Genomic DNA, 21,230 nt, shown 5'->3' on the forward strand with positions numbered 1-21,230 from the left:
AAGGTGTATACTTGAGCACACTATCATTCTGAGTATAAAATGTCTTTTGCTTAGAAAACAAAACTTTATAACTTTCAAATTATAGAGTTTATTTTCAGTTTTTGTATTCCAGAATTTGATCATTTTATAAATATTTTAAGTTTTAATTCAACCTTAAAAGGATATTTATTCTTTGTGGAATACAAAGTTTAATAATTTATACAAGGCATATTGTATTATTCAAGTGGTTTATATTTTATATGATCTATTAATAGCTAAATAAAAATCAATATTTTGAATTTTCTCTATTTCTGTTTTTATTATGGAGATTGCTGTTATATTTTGACTTGAAATTTCTATCACAATTTCACTATGACTTGAACTTTTGCTCAACATATGGTTCTCATTTTGCCACTGATTGAAGTGTTAAATTATTAAATCAATCAAATTCATTTATTTTATTTATATACATTTTATAATACACAATTAACACTTAAAATATCTCCTTTATTTTCATTTTGATGGTATTCTTTTTTAAAAATGTATTTGAAATAATATTCATATTAGATTCAAAATTAAAATCTGTCTAGTTCTCTCCATGCAAGACAAAAAGTGTGACACATTTCAATTTTTCCAATCCTCCTTACAAGTTCATAAATAATGAATAGTATAAATAAATAATATCATAATACATAGAAACTGAAAATTTTATATCCAGGTTATAATTCCTGCCTTAGTTATTTTCTGTATCACATAATATCTCTGTGGAAGAATGGTTAATAACTAACTAGCCAGGCAGGGTGACGTATACCTGTCATCTCAGAACTCTGGGAGGCTGAGACAGGACCTTCACAAGGTCAAGCCTAATGTAGGCAATTTAGAGACTTAGTGAGACTCTGCCTCCAAATTAAATAAATAAATAAATAAATAATAAATAAATAAATAATAAGAGCTGGAAGGCTGTCTCTGCAAGTGCAGTGGTGTAACCCAGTACCCTAGGTTCAATCCTCTGTATCTCAAAAAAAAAAAAAAAAAGAAAGAAAGAAAGAAAAGAAAAGAAATAAATGAATTCTAAGAACTTTGTTCTTTTGTTTTTTACCAGTTTTGCTCATGAATGTTTTTTTTTTTTTTGGTACCGGGAATTGAACTCAGGACCTTGTAGTTGCAAGGCAGGTGGCGGGTGCTTAGAAATGTTATACCATACATCTTCAAAAGATAAAACATCTCTTTATATTTACTAATAAAATGAAAAAATAATACTTTAACACAAAATAATTAAAACTCCAATAAGAACTAAGACACATCATATACAGGTACAAGCACCCAATGATAAATGTAAATGTATTGTAAACCTAAAATGTACCAATAAAAGAATTAAAAAAAAAACTCCAGTCACCGATCAAATTTCAAGTTATCTCATAAACAGCAATTATTGTAAGATTTGTAAGAATTTATTCATTGGAATAATATTGCACACAGATACAAATAAAGGTCACTCAGTGAGTTAGGTGAGGTGGTCCATACCTTAATTCCAGCTACTTGGATGGCAGAAGCCAGAGGATTGCAAGTTCAAGCTCGGCCTGGGCAACTTGGTGAGATCCTGTCTCAAAATAAAAAATAAAGGGGCTAGGGATGTGGCTCAGTGGTACAGCGCTTGCCTAACAAGTAGGTTTGATCCCTGTCATTGCAAAAAGAAATTAAACTAAATTAAATTTTAAAAGTAAAAAACATACTCTGTGACTTTTGGCAGTCTCTTCATTACTTTTTTGACATTTATCTTCTTTTTTAACTTGTAATTTTAAGAAATGAGGTCATTTGTCCTGTGGTGCTCTCAGGTCTGGACCTCTCACTTGTGTGGGGCAACAGTCACTCCCGGATCCTCTGTGTTTCCTCCCCACTGGGTGGCAGGGGGTTTGTTGCTCTTCCATGACCAGGCACAAGATATTTATTTGTGTATTTTTTGAGACGGCTTACTTATTTTTAAAGAGTTATTTTTTTTCATTTGAAAGTTTGCTTTGTAAAGGAGAATTTTGAAAAATGTATCCATCATGCAGAATACAAAGTTACAGCTTTATGAGCTCCTGAAAGTTTGTACCTTTTTAATGCCTTCCTAATGTGACAGTTATCGGCTAAACTCAAAGCTTATGTATGTTTTAATCACAATTTGTATTTCTGTAAATCTTCCTTCTCTCCTTGAATTCTAAGTTTGGGAAAAGAAGTTGCCTGAGTTCTACTTGTTTTCCTTTATACAACCATCCAGTAAGTCACTAGCCTCTGTGACCCCCAATTCACCTTGATTTTGGGTGTATTTCATAACCTATTGGACTCTCAATTCTCTCTCTCTCTCTTTCTCTCTCTCTCTCTCATATAAAAGTATGGTATTTAAATGCATATATACAATATTTAATGATCAGATCATAGTAATTGGCATATCCATTGCCTCAAATATTTATTATTTCTTTCTGTTGAGAACATTCAAAACCTTTTCCACTAGCTATTTTGAACTATACAATTAATTGCTGTCAACTATTATCCCATTGTGTTACAGAATAGTGGAAGTCACTCCTTGTACAAACTGCAGCCCTACCAAACTTGTTAACCACCCTCTTTCCAGTACTCCCTTCTCCTTTCTGTTCCAAGCTCTGGTAACCACCATTCTACTCTTAACTTGTACGAGATCAACTTTTTTAGGTTCTACATGGAAGTGTCTTTCTGTGGGTCACTTACTTCATTTAACAAAATGTCTTTGGCTTTCATCTTGTCGCCACAAAGAGATTCCATACTTATTTATGACTGAGCAATATTCATTGTTTATATTTATATGTATACATATATATATCACACTTTCTTTATCCATTCATCCATGGACGGACACCTAGTTTTTTTTCATTTCTTCACTATTGTGAAAAATGGTGCAATAAATATGGAATGCAGATATTTCCAACATCTGACTTCATTTCCTCTGAATGTATACACAGCAGTGGAATTATTGCACCATATGTTAGTTCAATTTCTAGTCTTTGGAGGACCCTTCATACTCTTTTCCACAATGACTAGACTAACAATTTACATTTCAGCAAACAGAGTATAAAAGTGTCCCTTTACCATATCCTTGCCACCATTTTTCTAGGGGTGGTAATTTGTCAAAGAAATGATAATTCCACCCCATAAAACTTCTTTAATGCATCATTAGTGGAAGAAAAAGTGGATCTAAAACTCAGTTCTCTTTTACACAGTGAATAAGCTTTTGCTTTCATTTTCCAGTTATTCTTTTCATTTTAACTCAAATTTATGGAGGCATTATTTATATTAGCAATGCACTTACTTCAATATTTATCTATTTTCACAATGCATATGCCTGTATATCTATTTCCTCAAGCATGATAGAGAATATTTTCATCACTCTAGAAATTCTATGTGACCCTTATCAAGAGATCCTTTTCCTTGTCAGGCAATGATGCCACCAATTTATTTTAACTGTTGAATTAAACAAATTGAAGACGTATCATAAGATTAGACATCACCACAACCACAGAACACTGAAAGCTGATGAACAAAACAAAACAAAACAAAAAAATGGTAGAGAAAGTTTAGTCCTAAAATGCCTAGAGAAGAGGGATATAAAATAAAGCAAAAGGGATGAATAGGGTAGTGAAATGATTTTGTATGGCACTACAATGATGGATGCACATCATTGTACATTTATCCAAACCCATAGAATGCGTAATATCACAGAAGCAATGGGCTTTGGGTGAGAAGGACAGGTCAGGGTAGGTGTGGGAACTGTACCAAATGTTCCGCACTGTGTGGCATGCTGGTAATGAAGGCTGTGTATAAGTCAAGGACAGAAGGAAACATGGACATTTTCTGCTCAGTTCATTCAGTTTTGCTTTATGTTCAGTTTGAAACATAAAACTGTTTTGAACAGTAAAGTCCACTTGAAAACAAAATAAACTGGATTGCACCAAAGACCTACTCTGGTAAGGCTCAGAAAAAGAGTACTAGGTTTCTTCTAATGTGGAGCAGAGGGTGGGCTATGGTGGCAGAATGGGCACCATGGGCATGAGAAGCAGGCTAGCCTTGTCCTCCACAGTGCACAGAGAGGGGAATCAGGAAGGTTTCCTCTTTGTCCAAGTTGAGCCTGAAGTATGAAGATGTCATGGGCTAGAATCGGGCAAGAGGCTGAGAACAGTGACTGAAGAGACAGCCCAGGTATGGAAATGTCCAACCAGCTTCCCTCCAGCCCTTTCCCTTAGTTGGCCCTCATACCATGACTAACAGTATCTACCTACAGCACCTGTCTAGGAGAGAGAAAGAGTCCATATTGGAGGGGAGAGAGCCAAGGGAATTTCCAAGATATCACAGAAAGAAGGCCTAGGATGCTGGCTACACAAAAGCCTGGAGAACAGCCAGCACACAGCCAGCAGGGGACAAGATTTCTACAAAGGCTTCACTCAAGAACAAGGCAGGGACTCTCAGCTCACCTGATGCTCAGACTAAATTTATAAGAATGTCATAGTTCTAACAAAGAGGACACTAGTGATGGGTACCTGGAAAGTTGATCCATTTTTTGTTTTCAAAAAACTTTATTAATTAAAGTAAAACCAAAAGAGGCATATATTCAAAACACACCATGTATCATCCATGAGCAAAATTGTCTATTTTTAATTATAAACACAAAATACCAAGTTAGCAATTGGCATGAATTAAATGTGGAGACTGCCATGAATTAAATGTGTAGGGAGAAGGATACATGTGCATTTGTGTGACTACAGGAATATTATGAATGCACTTAGTATAGTAGCTGAGAGGATGAAGGATATAGGGGAAGTTAAAAATCCATAACTGAGTAATTAAGAAATACTAATTCATTCTTGTTATTTAAAACATGAAAATAAAGCAGCTAAAAGATACATGTGAGAAGGAGATTGCTGAATAGGACTTGGGCACTAGGAAGTATGCACCTCGAATTGTTGTTCTAAGTTTGCTTTCTGTATGTACAGAAGATACATTTATAAAAAATTATAAATAGTTAAAGGAAATAGAGGGAAATGTCCATGCCTTATAATGAGACTTCACCAGCTGTTCCTCACCTACTCTAGGGCCCCATGCTTGTGTGCCTCTGCATAAGGACCAGACTGGATGCCACCGATCACATTGTCCTGCCTCTCTAAAGCATCCCAGAAATGCTTCTGAATTAGATACATCAATCTAACTCATAGGAAGTCAGCCTTCTCTTTACCAAAAATTAAAGGAACACAACATAATATTAAAAATATTATGAATAGCAAAAGAATTCATTGTGAAGCCATGAAAAGCTCTCTATGGGACTTTTCCAAAACAAGAGCTTATTTCAGACCTCCCTGAACATCCAACAGCAGTCTAATCAAAGAGGGTAGTAAGGGAGAAATAAAAGAACCAGAAGAGAGACTCAGACCATTTTAAAACCAAGATATGTTCCTACACAGTTGAGTTTTTCCCCTCAAAGGCTGGAAGTATGCATAACCTCACCACTTTGGTCTCTCCAGTCTCACAGCAATTGCAACTTCAAAAAGAATCCTATACATAAAGGAAACACATAGTGCCGCTGTTGAAACTTTTTAAAAAATTGACATTCCTTAATGATGTCTCCTATCAATTACAACTCAAGTGTTGATTACAAGGAAGAACAATTTCCCATTCAAGCTGCTTAAATCCAGTTTAGTTTAACATATTCAGTTAATCTAGGTTAACTCTCCAAAGGTCTTTAGCCTAACATGTGGGCATCCCTTCTGCCACCCCCACCCCACACTCTGAAAGGAACATACAGGATCCTGGACAATGGACAATGGAATAAGTCGAGGGATGGAAACAAATAGCTGTTGTAATAGGAAAACCGAGAGATTCTTAATCCAGGCTAAGGGTCTAGAAAAAAGGCAGCCAACAGGAGATGGCAACAAGAGAGCATTGTTCCTCAGAAAATCGGAGTTTGTTGATGAGGAGGAAGAATCAAAACCATTTTAGAAATTGCCCTAATTTCCCATAACACAAATGTTATAAAACCAATAATAGCTAGACGACATGGCAGCTGATAGGGCAAACAAGTCTGGATTGCTGAAGTCTAGCTGTGGTCAACAGCTAATCCAATTCAACACACAGTTTCAAACTGTCTTTGTGCTCTGACTTGCTGACACATTCTCCACACTCTTTGTGGGATTTGCTACTTGGCTGCGGTCTCTGTGTAATAATAACTTACAAGTTGGTGGAAAGTAGTGGTGAAAAGGGACAATTTGAGCAACTCTAGTCAAAGAAGTAAAGGGAAACACCCGCAAGCCTCCTCCTTTTCCTAGCGTGATGGCAGAATCACACTTCCTAAGACTCAGTTAGCCCGGAGGAGGAGCTGGTGCCCTGCGTTAGGGGTGCGGCCATCTCCATGGGTGGGTGGGGGTGGCAAGGCAGCTGAGGAAGAACCGAAAGGTGAGCGGATAGGTGGGAAGGGCCCACACGTTCCAGGTGCATCCCTGACCTATATAAATTTCCTTTTGGGGACTGAATAAGGGCACATAACTGCCTGAAAGTTTCACAAAAGAGCATCTGTTCTATTCCAAAGGGAAGAAAATCTTTATATAAGGATTAAATATAGACACATATGTGCCATAGTAAGATTGCTTATATTTCCAAAAGGATATTTTAGAAGTCAATGAGAATGTTTTCTATGTATGAACTTTTAAATTTTTGCTTATTTAATTCATTATTATCAACACATGCTAATCATACTGCAAGTATTAAAGGGGTTCTGTGTGATATTGCCATACATAAACACAATGTGCACTGATCAAATCCAAGTACACTTTTTCCAACCTCTGCCTATTACACACTGATTTCCTAGTCTCTCAGTAATCGCTTTTCTATTTTAGGTTATATATATATATATATATATATATATATATATATATCCTTCTTCTTGTCCTTCTTTATATATCCTTTTCTATATTAGGTTGAAATATATATATATATATATATATATACATATATATTCTTCATAGCCTGAAAAAGAATTTCATTATCATACATACAGTGCTTTTCTTCTCAGAAGTGGGTATAACAATAATTCATCTTACCCAGCACTGTGTTACAAATAATTTGGATATAATATGAGCCAAGAGAATCTCCAATATAATAATGAATCTCTAGAAAAATGCAAAGGAAATTCTTTTTTGCCAACTCTCTAATTGTTTTATGCTAGATCCAACAGAAGCTATGATTTGATTTGAGAATTTAATGGCTTAGCTGTAGTAGCTTCTTCATGTTTAGCCAAAAAAAGATACTTCAAATTGGTTCAAGTTGATTATCCAGACATGAAAATTGCAGTCCTCATGCTGCATGGTCAAGGACTTGCCAGAACTTCCATCAGGAAGGGTGGGGACCTGCCAGCAGCCTCCACAGGCTCTGGTATGTAGACTTTCCATGAATGGGTTTGTATGTAATGCAAACTCAACAAAAACTGTAGAGACTTAAAATCTCTCTCCCCTCACCAGCAAACAAAACCAAATCAAAGCAAACAAACAAGGCTGAGCACCTTGACACTTTGAAAATCATCCCATTTGTGAATTTACCCATTTCCCAGTTCATATTATTCCCCTGTATTAGAACTTTAAATATATTCAATTTAGAATTACTATTGAGCATTACTATTGCCAGGGTTAGTTCAACTTCCAGGGAGGCTTCAGTGAACAAAACATAAAAAATCTCATCCAACAAAGCTTCTATGAAGGAACAGCCAGAAAATATCAAATCAACAAATCAACATGTGAAAATGTAGGAGGCCAGTAGAGCACACCACTAATGCCAGCTATGGGGAGAGTGAGAAGGGAGGATCACACATTCAAGATGGAATGGGCAACCTACTGGAACCCTATCTAGAAAGAATATTTTTAAAGGGCTGGAGATGTAGATTAGTAGTGAAGCGTTTGCCTAGTATGTGCCAGACCCATTACCCAGGGTAATGTAGATGGATGTAAATGATAAAAACCAATCAATTAAGAAGGAAGACAGTGTGTGGTCAGGAAGTTGGTGTTTTAGACAGACTTTCTGAAAAACGAAAAGCTGGTCTTGAGTAAAGCCTGAAGGAAGTGAGGGAGTGAGCCATGTGGATATGTGGAGGAAGAAAAACCTCAAATAAGGGTGATGAGGGGAATCCCAGGACGATATGAGTAGGAGAGCAGACAATACATGGGGTGAGGACAGATTTATCCATGGATAAATCTACTGTTGTTTACAGCTGAATTTCTGCTAGAAGATGGGGTCCTTTGGAGGAGATGGGTCACAGAAGTGATCCTTTGAAAGGTGTATCTTTCCGCAGCCCTCTCCCTTGTGTTCTCCTTTCTGGTTTCCATAAAGTGAGCATCTTGCTCCACCACACCTTCCTGCCATGATGGTCCTGCCTTGGAGCCAGCCAACCATGAACTGAAACCTCTGAAGCTTTGGGATAAATTAAACTTCTCCTCTGCTAAGCTTTGGATATCAGGTGTTTTGTCCCAGAAATGAGGAAACTGACCAGTACAACAAGGCACCTCAATGCTTGCTGAGTGAGATGAGAAGTCACCAGAGGGCTTTCAGCAAAGGAGTGGCATCTTTTGCTCCTTCCTGATGGAACTCTAGCAATGCAGAGGTCACCGTATGCATCCAGGTGAGAGTTAAGAACTACTGTGCAAGTTGCACAAATAATGAGAAATGATCAAATTTTTCTTAAATAAATAGTTTAAAGGAAGAGCCCTAGGAAACTACTGGTGGACCAGAGTAGGATATGAGAAGAAAAGAGACATGTAAGAACAGAGGGGTCTGAGCAAGTAGAAGTCTCTGTTGTGACTTACAATGACAGTAAAGATGGGGGAAACACAGCAGGATGCCTCCTAGATATGCAAGTAGAGATACTGAGAAGCCAAATGATTACTCACATCTATAGTCAAGGTAGAAGTCTGGGATGAGGACACACATTTAGGAATCACCAGCCTATGCAATAGATTAAGAGCCATGAGATAAAGTGGAATCACCAGAGAGCAAGTGTAACCCAAGAGAAACAGCAGGAGGGTTGAACCATGCAACATGCCTAAGTTCTGGTTCTGAGGTAGAGGAACCACCCAAGGAGCTGAGAAGAGCCGCTCATGAGGAGGAAGAAACAAGAGGGAAGTTTGTCCCCGATGACAGCTGAGCAAGACAAGAAAAGAAAAAGTGGGGAATCATCTTTACCAAATGTTACTAATGTGGTAAAATAGACTGAGAATTGGCCACTGGATGCAGTGCTATAAGCCACTCAATTGAATGAGAAATCTATGAATATTTCTAATCTCTATATATGTATAAAATGAAAAAAATCAACTTATCATGAGGAAAGGCAATTAAGAGAGCCTCTTATTATGGTTAAGCCAGGGCCACAATCCAGTCACCGGCTGGACTCCTAAGTACACATGGCAAAGAAATTTCATGTTGCCAGGCCAGTCACCACTGTCAGAAGTGACAACTGCCATACTAGCTCTCTGCTCTGAGGACCCACATGGCATCACCACACCACTAGCTCCCTTCCTGTGAGCATGTATCTCAGCAGCCTCTTTAATGGAACAGTGAATTCTTCCATGAAAGAAGTTTGCTTTGTTTTTCTTCCCATCATTCCCTCCATTGTCTTTCCAAATGCTGAGACGTGGAGCTCCAGAAAAACAGCTTTACAGGGACATCATCCCAGTAGCATCAATCTGCATAAAGCACACCAAATTGACCAAATAAACCAAACACACACATGGCTTGGCCTGTGCACTATTAAATCACTGAGAATTCTGCCGTTAATTTCCCATACTTTGAATATCTTCATTATGTACTTTCAAATGTGTGACATGAAACTTAAGGGAAAAAATGAGAAAGATGAGCAAGAAATGATAAAGCTGTCTTATCTATTCTGGTTTTGTGATGTGTTTTTCTAATTCTGTGGCACCAGCCTTTGTTCTACAACACCCCAGAATCACCACAGAATGTCTGCTGCATCACTTCAGGGGAAATCTGTAAAGAATGAGATTAAAACACATACACATTTAAGGACATTCCTTTAAATGCACAAAAAGTACTGTTTTGTAGTTCTTAAAATTTTATTACCAAAAAAGAAAAGACATTCTGGCAACGGTTTCCTGTTTTATCTGTTGAATAGAAAAGCAGTCCAAAGTTAACGTGATTTTTCTACTGTCTTCTATATAAGCTCACTTTACATTCCACCCTGATCATAACTCATAGAACAAGTACAATGCTGCAAACAGAAACACATTTTTCCCAAATGCATCGACTCCAGATTAACAGTTGTGTGAGCTCCGATTTGGCAGAAACCAATGAGAGAGCAGATTTCTACTGTGCTCCCTTAACTGGGCAGCCGGGGCTCTTTGTGGTCCCAAACTCAATAACCTGTACCCTCTGAAATCGTAATAAAAGGGCTCTAACTAAATATGTGACCCCTAGGTTTTACTGTTCCCTTCAATTTTCAACAATCGGTGACATATTGGAAACAGAATAACCGTAATTAATTTAACGTACTTTATTCTGAAGCATATTTAGCAAAAAGGCTAAAATGAGGGAATACACTGAAGAAGAATTTCTTCTGGAAGAAAAAGGGGCTCAGAGGTCTTTTTGCTGACCTTAAAAATTAGTACATTCCCTGCTTCACAGCTAATCTTTTCTTGCACTCCACCATTTGAGATGCAGAACATGCTAAGACGTGTTTAAAGGACACAAATTGCTCCTCGAGTTGCCAAATCAGAGCTGGTGACCATTTTCCCTGTGACTATTAGATGGAAAGAGCTAGAAAGCTGATACACATTCCTAGCACAAAAATTACAAATAATGAGTCTGGGTGTGAATGCAAAGGCCTCTGTTTAGCATTAACTGAAAGGAAACCTTGAAAAGACTGAACCCTCTACTTTGCTAATACTTATGGCTACTTGAAGGATTACAGTTTTAAGTGAAGTAAAAGAAGCTTAATTTAGATGGCTGTATCAGGATCTCTAGCACGGTGCATGCATGCATAGGCATCTGTACAAAAGAAAATGTACTCGTGAATGAGTCGAAAAGAGTGGAGTTCATGTTAAACCACAAAGCCATAATAAAGGGATTCTAGTAGGATCATATTGAGAAAAGATTACTTATAAGTAGACTCTCCCCTTGAGAAAATCCTTGTACGTAAACTAGATATATATTTTAGAATATTTCCTGTAGAATGAAATGTCACAATTATTTTCCAGAATTTTTCTGAAACTCTACAGGCTCTGTTTTTACACAGTCTTCTCCTTGTGCATCCCTTGACTTTTTATAAGGACTCTTTTCAGAATGGGCTTAGAGCCCAGCTGGCAACCCAGAATGATCTCATCTCAATTATGTTAATTCCATCTACAAAGGCCTGTCATCCGGTCATAAAGGCCACTTACCTTAGCACCAATAAAACAACAACAACCACCACCACAACAACTAGATATAAGTTGAGCAAAATACATAAAACATTTATATGAGGAAAACTACAGAACTCTGATAAAAAACTTAAAGTTCTAATACATAAAGAAGTATTTCATGTTCATGGACAGGAAGATTTTATATCATAAGGATGTTAATTCTTCTCGATTTTATCTATAAATTGAACATAGGCAGTAATTTTGATGATATTGGCAAATTGACTCCAACATTTATATAGCAAGGTTAAATGAAGTTCCTGGAACATAACATAGATTATCTTGATGGTCTTGAGTCTCATGATAACTACCAAAAGTCTGCTCTGTGAAAGAAATAATAATAAAAACAATAAATTAGACATTAATCTAATGAAAAACTTCTGCTATGCAAAGGGCTCTGCTACTTGAATGAAAAGACAAGTTGAATATTTGGTAGAAAATGTTTCCAAAACACATATCTGTCCAAATAAATATTTGACAAAAGGGTTAGTATGCAAAATATATTTTCATTCCAAAATTCTTAAAAGTCAACAATGACAAAACAAACAATCTAAAAACAAAACAGACAAAATATCGAAACATCTACCTCCCTGTAGATGATATGCAAATGATAGGTGTGTATATTTAAAGGCCCTCAACCTCATATGTCTTTAGGGAAGTATAAATTCAAATGCTGATGTATCATCGCTCATCTCATGAATGAGTGTTGGCTAAGACCCATACACTGACATCAACAAATGCTGACAAGCGTGTGGGGCAACAGGAACTCTGATTCATGGCTGGTGGAAATGGAAAATGATACAATCATTTTAGGAGCATTTTTTATTATTTTTCTTTTTTCCAAATAAAACATATTCTTACCATGAATCCAGCAATTATACCCCTTTCTATTGGCCCAATTGAGTTGAAAATATTTTACCACTCTGAATATTGCACATAAATATTTATAGGAGCATAATTGCCAAAACTTGGAGGTAGTCAATTTGTCCTTCAGCATGTGAATGAATAAACAACTTGGGAGGCATCTAAACTATCGAATATTATTCAGTGATTAAAAGAAATGAGCCATCAAACCATGAAAATACATGGAGAAATACAAAATTCATATTGTTAAGTGAAAAAAATACTCTTGAAAGTGTATGTAATGCATGCCATACAGGCAAGACTATGGATGGACCTATGATTAGTGGGGACCAGGGCTTTGGGGAAAGAGTGACAGGAGTGGACAGCTAGAGCATAGGGGTTTTGAGAGCAGGGAAACTATCCTGGATGTTACTGGTGGAGTGGACACATGCCATTATACAACTAAAACTGACAGAGTGTACTACACAAAGCCTGATCCTCAAAGTAATTTGTAAGCTTCAATTGATAATAATGTAACAATATTATCTCTTTTTTTGTGTGTGGTACTGGAGATCAAACAGGACCTTACACTTGCCAGGCAGGCCCAGTGCCACTGAGTTACATCCTCAGCCCTAACAATATTATCTTATAAATTGAATCAAGTGGACCCTGCTATTGTGAGATTAATTGGGAAACAGTGTGTGTGTGTGTGTGTGTGTGTGTGTGTGTATTAGAAAAATTGAACATAACTTACAGTTTTCAATTATCCTATGTCTAAGTTACTTTCTTGGTCACTGAGACACAATATCTTATGCCCCACAATTTAAAGGGGGAGAGGTTTACTTTGGTTCACAGTTTAGAAGTTGTAGCACATAGCCTGGTGGCTCCAAAGCAGACCATCATGACAGAGAGAAGTTGCTCACAGCACAGCAAGCAGAGCAGAAAACGTCCCATCTTCACACAGAAGTCAGCTATAAATGCACCAGTGGACTAATCCATTGATGATTATGACACTCCTGTGATCTAATCACTTCCTCAAAACAGCTTTCCTCAGACATTTCACATTCCTGGCCTCTCCAGTGTTCTGGGGTCTCCAATGCCCTGTCAGTTTCAGTCTCACAGTTTCACAGACTTCTTTCTCTCAGGAGCATACTGCCTGGCCTCAGGCCTTCTTCTGAAATCTGGGGGAAGGCTTTCTTGATCCCTCAAAAAATATTTCATTCTGCATGCACATAAAACCAGGACGACGTAGGTGATGCCAAGGTCTGCCGCAGGCTGCAAAAGTAGCCAGACCCTTTTGCAAAACGGCTGCAAAGGGCTCTGCCTACCTGGTTGGCTGAGTACTGAGAATTTTCTTTGCTCAGATTTGCAAGTATGTAAAACCATTCATGTAGGTTAGTGACCTCAATCCTTTAAGAAACATTAGGAAACCATGCATTCAAATTCTACAAGTTTGGGAAAATATTCTCCTTTCTGAAGCTGTTATTTTAATTTTCAATTGATTTTCTTGAGTGGGTGGGTGGACTTAGTAGCCAGAGAGATCCAGGTAGGAACCATTAGCTCAGCAAGCTTAGATATTAATTAAAGCCTCTGAAATTCAATTTTCTAATGAGTAGCATGGGATGAAAGGACAGTCTCTTGAGAAACTAAATATTCTCATGCAGAAGAATGAAATTATATCTTATTTCACACTACATTCAAAATCAACTCAAAACAGGTAAATGTAAGACTCAAAATTATGAAACTACCTGTTTTACCTGAAAACAGGAAAAAAATTGCATGACATTGGTCTGGAAATGACTTTTTGAATATGACCCCAAAAGCATGGGCAAAAAAGTAAAAATAAACAAGTGGGTTGATATCAAGCTATTAAACATCTGCACAGTGAAGCAAACAATCAACACAGTAATAAAACAACCTGCAAAAATAGAACAACATGTTTTTAAACTACACAGCTGAGTCGGAGTTCCTATGTAAAATATAAGAAATCCAAACAGCTTAATAACAAGAAAAAAATAAATAATCTGATTAAAAATAATCAAAGGGACTGAATAGACATACAAGCCAAGTATTCTCAAAAGAAGACATACAAGCCAAGCATTATGGCATAATCCCGGCATAACCCATGAGCTTAAGGCTAGTCTGGGCCTACATAGTGAATTCATGGCCAGCCTGAACTACACAGCAAGACCATGTCTCAAACAGAAGAAGAAGGATAAAGAGGAAAAGGAGAAGAAGACACATAAATTGTGAATGGGTTTAAATACTCAGCAATTCTAAAATTATTATGCATGTTAGAATGGCTAATATAAAACAACACCTGTTAGAATGGCTAATACAAAAAAAGACAAAAGATGATCAGTACTGGCAAGAATGTGAGAAACACTGCTGGTGGGTGTGCCAGTTAGTGTCAACTTGACTAGATTAAGAGACTCCTGGAGAGGTGACAGGAACACAAGGGTGCTATATTCCTCAATAGGTTAATCCACTGATATTTGTAGTTGAATGTGTTATTAGGTGGTGAGGCCCAGTTAGAGGAGGAGAGGCATTGGGCATACCTTTCAAAGGTAGATCTCTTGTGTGTGTGTTCTTTCCCTGTGTTCTGCTTGCTGGCCACCATGAAGTGAGCTGCTTTGCTCCACCACATACTTCTTCCATAACGTTTGTGGTTTGGAATCAAAAAACAGTGGACTGCACCCTCTGAAACTGTGAGTCAGATTGAACCTCTCCTCCTTTAAGTAGCAAGTTTCAAGTATTTTGTTCCAACTATAAGAAAGTGGACTGATATAGTAAGAATGTAAATTATTAAAGCTATTATGAAAAGCAGCATGGGATTTTCTTTAAAAAGTTAAAATGGAACTACTCCACTGCTGGGTATACAAGAAAAGTAAATGTAGCAATGACCTCAAGATTTTTGAACCAGAATAAGTAAGACTTTGATGCTGCCATTAAATAGACATTTGTAACTTTTCATATACTGAATTTAATTGCATGTGAGTAAGAAACTTAAATAAACACAGGAAGAATCTATAGTCAACTGATCTTTGCATCAAAACAAAAAGTTTCAAAGCTTATTTGTTACATAAATAAATAAATTCACTTTTCTCATTAATGCCTCTTGAAACTTGTTAGCTACCTTGTAAATTTCCTTTTAAAGTCCTGCTGCAGACTTAGTCCAGTCAATGTGAAAATGGGATCTCTTGTAACTCCTCTAACTTGGATGAGAATGAAAGGTAGATAATCGTGCTTTCTGACACTTAGTTTCAGACTATTTAAATGTGAATTGGATATTAGAAAACACAAGAAGATTGCTGTTAATTTTCTAATGTCAGAAAATATCCATAATGTTTGGTAGTTTGTACTGAAGTATTGGGTTTGTTTTTTGAAATAATTTAGCAAAAGAAAGAAAAAATATATGAACAAAATCTTGCTAATTGTTAAATTTGAGTGATCAAATTATACTAGCTGTTTCTTAACATTTTTATTATAAAAAAGAAAAGAAATAAAAAATATAAAAACTAAGAATTAAAATAGTTTGGGTAGTAGAAAAAAAGATGAGAACTCTTAAGATAACCAGCTCCTGAGCACTTACTAAGTAAGTGACAATGACATCATGACAGATCCTTGTTGTCTACACTGAAAACTTTGAACTCAACACACCTAATCCCATTACATTTCTATGTATTATGAATACAGTATTTAATTAATATTTAAACATTATATTAATAACGTCTAAAAATTTTCATGATTTGAAAAGCTATCTCTGGAAAGCTATCTCTGATGTGAATTCTTAAGATTAACCCTTTACCTTTCCTTAGAAAACCATGGTGTTCTTTAAAAGGTGAATTGACTTTTCTATACATCTAAATAATTCAAATGAGTACTTAAGACTTTCACAGGTATACAATAAGATGTGCAAAAGGAGCAAATAGATAAATAAATATAGATGGAAACGATCAGTTTAGGGATATAAAATACATATATATATAAGCATAAATATTCATATTCATATTGGTTTTGGCTGTAGGACAGTATCTCACACGATTGGTCAGAATCTAGTTTCAAAGTAGGAGGATAATCAAGGTGGAAAGAAACATCAATATCTATTAGTTCATAAATACATATCCTGTTTCTCATTAGATATTGACAAAGCTACACAGAAAAAAATCCTAATTATGATTCCCTATTAAAATTATACTTTAGGCTGGTTGTCTAGCTCAGTAGTAAAGCACATCCTTAGCATGCAGAAGTGTTTGGATTCAACCCTTAATATTAGAAAATGTTTTAAATAAAAAGTAACTACACATCTAGGAGCATGCTTCACTTCATGTTATCTACAATACACACACATAAATATATATATATATATTGCTGATAAGTAAATCTCTGTTCTATTCTATTCAATAATAATGAAAAACAAAAGACCAACAAATTAGGTTGTGATTTTCCATGGTTACAAACCACTTAATATTTAATTACACTTTGTGATAAAAATCACCTGCTATCCCAGCATGCTGTGTTTCTCTCCAAGGAGTTTTATTTGATTTTTAGTTAAAGGTTATGCAGTACAGTGAAATGGAATGTGGCCTATCTTTTATTTTTCTAAATTCATCTACCTCTACCCAGTTCATAGGGTTTTTAACTGTCATCCCTTAGAATTCCACAGTAGGAATTTTAATGATGTCAATAGTCTTTTTGCCCACATTTATAAATGATCTATGGTTGTTTGGAGATTTTGTTTCTAAAACAAATCAAGTAAATCAAAAGTAAATGCACTTCTCTCTGAGACTATTTTTAAATTTAAATTTAAAAAGTCTAATTCAAGACAGTGTAGTTTAGATAAACTAGAACTCCAAGAAAATTTGCCTCCTGGCTTGTTTGAATGAATAAAATTGAAATTAAATAAAATTTAAATGCATGTTAGGAGATATGGCTTCTACAAAATGAATATTGAGGGAATCATCTCTGTATTTGCTACAGGTACTCTAATACTAGCACTCTATGAGCACATAAACAATTTAATTAAGTTTAATGCCTTGAAATATTTCCCTTATTGCAAATCATAAACCCAGATAAGGAATCCAATGAAACCACACTGACATGACCCTACATACTTGAGATTTTTCAGTAAGGTGGGGAACAAAGGATTTGTTTCTCTGACTCAAGAATGATTAGGTTCATTTTCCCCTTTTTCCAATTAGCAGCTTTATATCTTTCTCCATCCTCTCTCACTTCTTGCTGGACTATTTGAGTTTCTCTATCACTAAACTTGTAACATGCTCCTTGCCTGGGCTTCAAAGAGATGCTCACATTCATAGATAAAAAGGTTTATTTCATGCGCTGTCCTAGCAACGACTGCCATGGTAAAAGCCTCACATGATGACATGAGAACATGATAAATATCCTAACACAAAAAAGCTATTTTTTAAAGGAGGCCACTACACCATAAGCAAACCTTTGTTGCTCTATCAGTGAACTCAAGGCTGTGTCCTCCCATTGAAGCCCCTGAGTCTACAGGCTGACTACTTTGAGCCTCTGACACCACAGGGCAGAACAAAGAGTCTGTCCAAGCTTGATCTCTTCAGCCAGCGCAGGCCAAGTTCAGCTCAGCCATCTATCACATTGCTGGAATGTGCTGCAAGTTAATATCCACTTACTGCCTAGAGAGAAGAAAAGTTGGTCGTTGCCTGCTCCCAGGACCAAGCAAAGTCTCCCACATCAAAAGGACGCTGTCAGCCTTCATCCAGGTCTGCACCATACAATGGGTACATTTTCAGCAAGTGCACAAAAGACAAATGATGCTTTTATCTTGCATTCTCCCCTTTTCTCCCCGTTGCAATAAGAGTTTATGTTAAAGCCTCTTAACTGAGTGGAGCGCAGTTTGGTGGATTACCTGCTGTATGAATCAAGTACATTACTTGATCATGTGACCAGGGAAGGGGGAAGGTGAGAGTTTTGTAAAATAGGTTTTGGTTTGAAGGCATCATCAGAAATTTGAGGCCTCGCAAAAACTTTTATACAAGCTGATTTCCAAAAGGAGAAATGATTAAAAGTGAACTGTCCATCAAGTTGAGAAGTTTGTCTTGTATTTCTAGTTATTTCATTAGTCTAGCCTTATTAAACTGTAAGCTTTAAAATCAGCCAGTTATGGGAAAAAGTGTGGAGGAGTAAGTAAAAAGTATATCTCTGAAACAGTCTTTGAAAGCTTTGGAGGTAAGAATCCAACAGAATTAAGACAAGCCTTCCTCGGGTACAGTAAGGTAAAATGGTTCTCTTTGGAGCTAAAATTGAAAGGTCCTAAAACTCACTTCTTGAAGTTCAGTATTTTGAGGAGAGGAATCTGAAATGTTAACAAAGTTGGACTAAAATTTCTGAAATGATTAATTTGTCATTCTAGCATGTGGTTAAAGCTTTTTTTTTTTCCAAGAAGAAATTTTTTTTCCTGTGCCACCCCGGGTGAACTATTAGCAACCTGGCATGCTGCTCTTTTCCTATTTGAGATCTCGGTCTCTTCTGAGGGCAAGTGGGTGGGTAGAATGGAAATGGCAGGATATTAGAGAATTTAATTTCCACACTCAGTTCCACAACCCAATACCACATTACTTAGTAAGTGTTGTTATTAAAGCTCTCAAAGGTCAAAAGTTGATGGTAAATACCTTTGTGCCTGCTGGAGCGCTTCTTTTGAAGACCAAATATATATGAAATTGGTTTGGAAAAGAAATATGGAATATTATGATGAGCTCATCTTTGGATTAATTTCAGTGTATCTCACTGATATGGAATGTAAATTTAGTCTAAAATTGAGTTTTCTATTCTTTTTCCAACTTTCATCTCTACAGCGAAGAAGTCACTGCTTAATAGAAAAGTCATTTCCTCAGGATTTTCTGCCCTGGATACCAATTATTTGATAGAGAAGACCTCAATTTGCAACAATTTCTAATTGAGTCCAAAAGCCTATATTTGGAAAAGTTCATAGGTATTTAAGTAATTTACGTTTAAAATTCAGTCTCAACTCCAAATAGACAAAGGCTCTTGAGCTATTAACTTTTTTTCTTTTTTTTTTTTTTTTGGTACCAGGGATCAAACTCGGGTCCTTGCACTTGCAACGCAGGCGGCAAAACCACTGAGCTAAATCCCCGGCCCTTGAGCTATTAACTCTTATAAAATAAGCGGTATTATTTAAGCTGATAAAAACTCTGACTTATGAAAACTGGATATTTCTAAATATGTACTTTTATAAAAAGTGAAATTAGATGATTTTTGTTCATATTACAAACTGTTTACTTACTTTAGTAGGGATGACAACTTTGGTCACACAACATAATTATTTTTAAACAGCTCTAGCTAGATATATTTTAAATACCATAAAGTTTACTCTTTTAAATGCATAGTTTAATAGATTGTAGTATATACACAAAGTTATGCAACCATCACCATAACAATTTTAGAACATTTTTATTATCTCCAAAAGAACTGTATCGATTAGCCTTCATTCTGTATTCTCCCTAACCCCAGCTCTAGGAAGAACTAATCTACTTTCTGCCTATATAAAATAAAGATTTGCCACCCCGCCGGGTTCTCCGGAGGACGCTGCGCAGTCCCCTTGTGCTCTTCCCGTTTCCCGTCGGAATTCCGGGGTGGCCAGAGCCGCGAGGCAAACATGTCCAGCTTCAGCCCCGAGCTCATCGACTACCTGGAAGGAAGATTTCCTTCGAGGAGTTCGAGCGGGCGGAGAGAAGAGAGGAAGACCCAGGAGAAGAAGAGTCTTCAGGGAGAAGGAAAGTTATCGGCCAAAGAAAATCCGGATGACTCTGAAGTTCCCTCATCCTCGGGGATTAACTCTACCCAATCCCACATCAGAGATGTCAGTGAAGGAGAAATTTCAGATGGGGGGAGTCAGGCGGTTCAGGAGGTGTTTGACTCCATGCTCGGAGAGACTGAAGATGATGAAGAAGAAGAGGAGGAGGCAGAGGAAGGGGAGGAGACACCTGAGCAGCCCACGGCAGGCGAGGTGTTTGCACTGGAGCTCGTTCTCAACCGTGACACCAAGAAAAGAATGAAAGAGAAGAGGCCTCCTCGGAGCAAACTTCCCAGGGCGCTGCGAGGTCTCATGGGCGAAGCCAACATCTGCTTCGCGGGGGAGCGGGAAGAGGCCCTCCTGATGTGCATGGAGGTCAACCAGCAAGCTCCTCTGGCGTATGAGCCATGCTCTACTCTTGCCACGATACACGAGGAGCAAGGCGACATGGAGAAATCCTTGCAGTTTGAATTGATGGCCGCACATTTAAATCCTAGTGACGCTAGAGAATGGGTTAGACTGGCAGAAATGTCTCTGGAACAAGACAATATTAACCAGGCTATCTTCTACTATACAAAAAGCTCTTAAATACGAATCTACTAATATCCGTTTTCTGTGGGAGCGGTGGAGTCTGTGTGAACAGATGGGTGACCATAAAATGGCAATGGACGGGTACAGGTGAATTCTGAGCCTTTTGCCTGCGTCTGATGGAGAGCACTTTATGCAGTTGATTAGAGACAGGGCCACGCGACACCGTGATTCCAGTGAGGGTGCTTCAGCTGTGAACACGACTGAAGAAGTTTCCTCCACACAGACCCTGGTCTCCATGGAGGACGTCAGCATCGCAGCTGATGACAAAACTTTGCAGGTTATTACGGATTTTTCTGGAAATGTACTAGAAGAAGAAACTTTAGAAGGCAGACCCTCAGAAGAGAGTAAAGGTTGTAGTTTCCTTTGGATAGGAGAATGTCCATAGAGCTCTTGGGTTCAGAGTGTGGCCTTTGGGTTGGTAGTTAATGTTCTCAAAGTCAATACGCCCAAGAAGCAGTTTATCCTCTGAGAGATTTAGTATGTTTTTTGGTGAGAATTGATTACAAATAATCTTGTGGACCATAAAAAAAAAGATTTGCCTACTTCTAGATATTTCCTATACA

At 37.2% G+C, this 21,230-nt stretch overlaps 1 pseudogene; it reads left to right on the forward strand.

Annotated features, from left to right (window-relative positions):
- The first annotated feature begins 19,938 nt into the window (after window positions 1-19,938).
- On the forward strand, window positions 19,939-21,169 carry LOC101705314 (general transcription factor 3C polypeptide 3 pseudogene; annotated as a pseudogene).
- Window positions 21,170-21,230: the final 61 nt, after the last annotated feature.

This window comes from Heterocephalus glaber, unplaced genomic scaffold, assembly GCF_053883595.1.
Source record: "Heterocephalus glaber isolate CG9 unplaced genomic scaffold, H.glaber_assembly_v1.0 deba00001719, whole genome shotgun sequence".
Lineage (NCBI taxonomy): Eukaryota > Metazoa > Chordata > Mammalia > Rodentia > Bathyergidae > Heterocephalus > Heterocephalus glaber.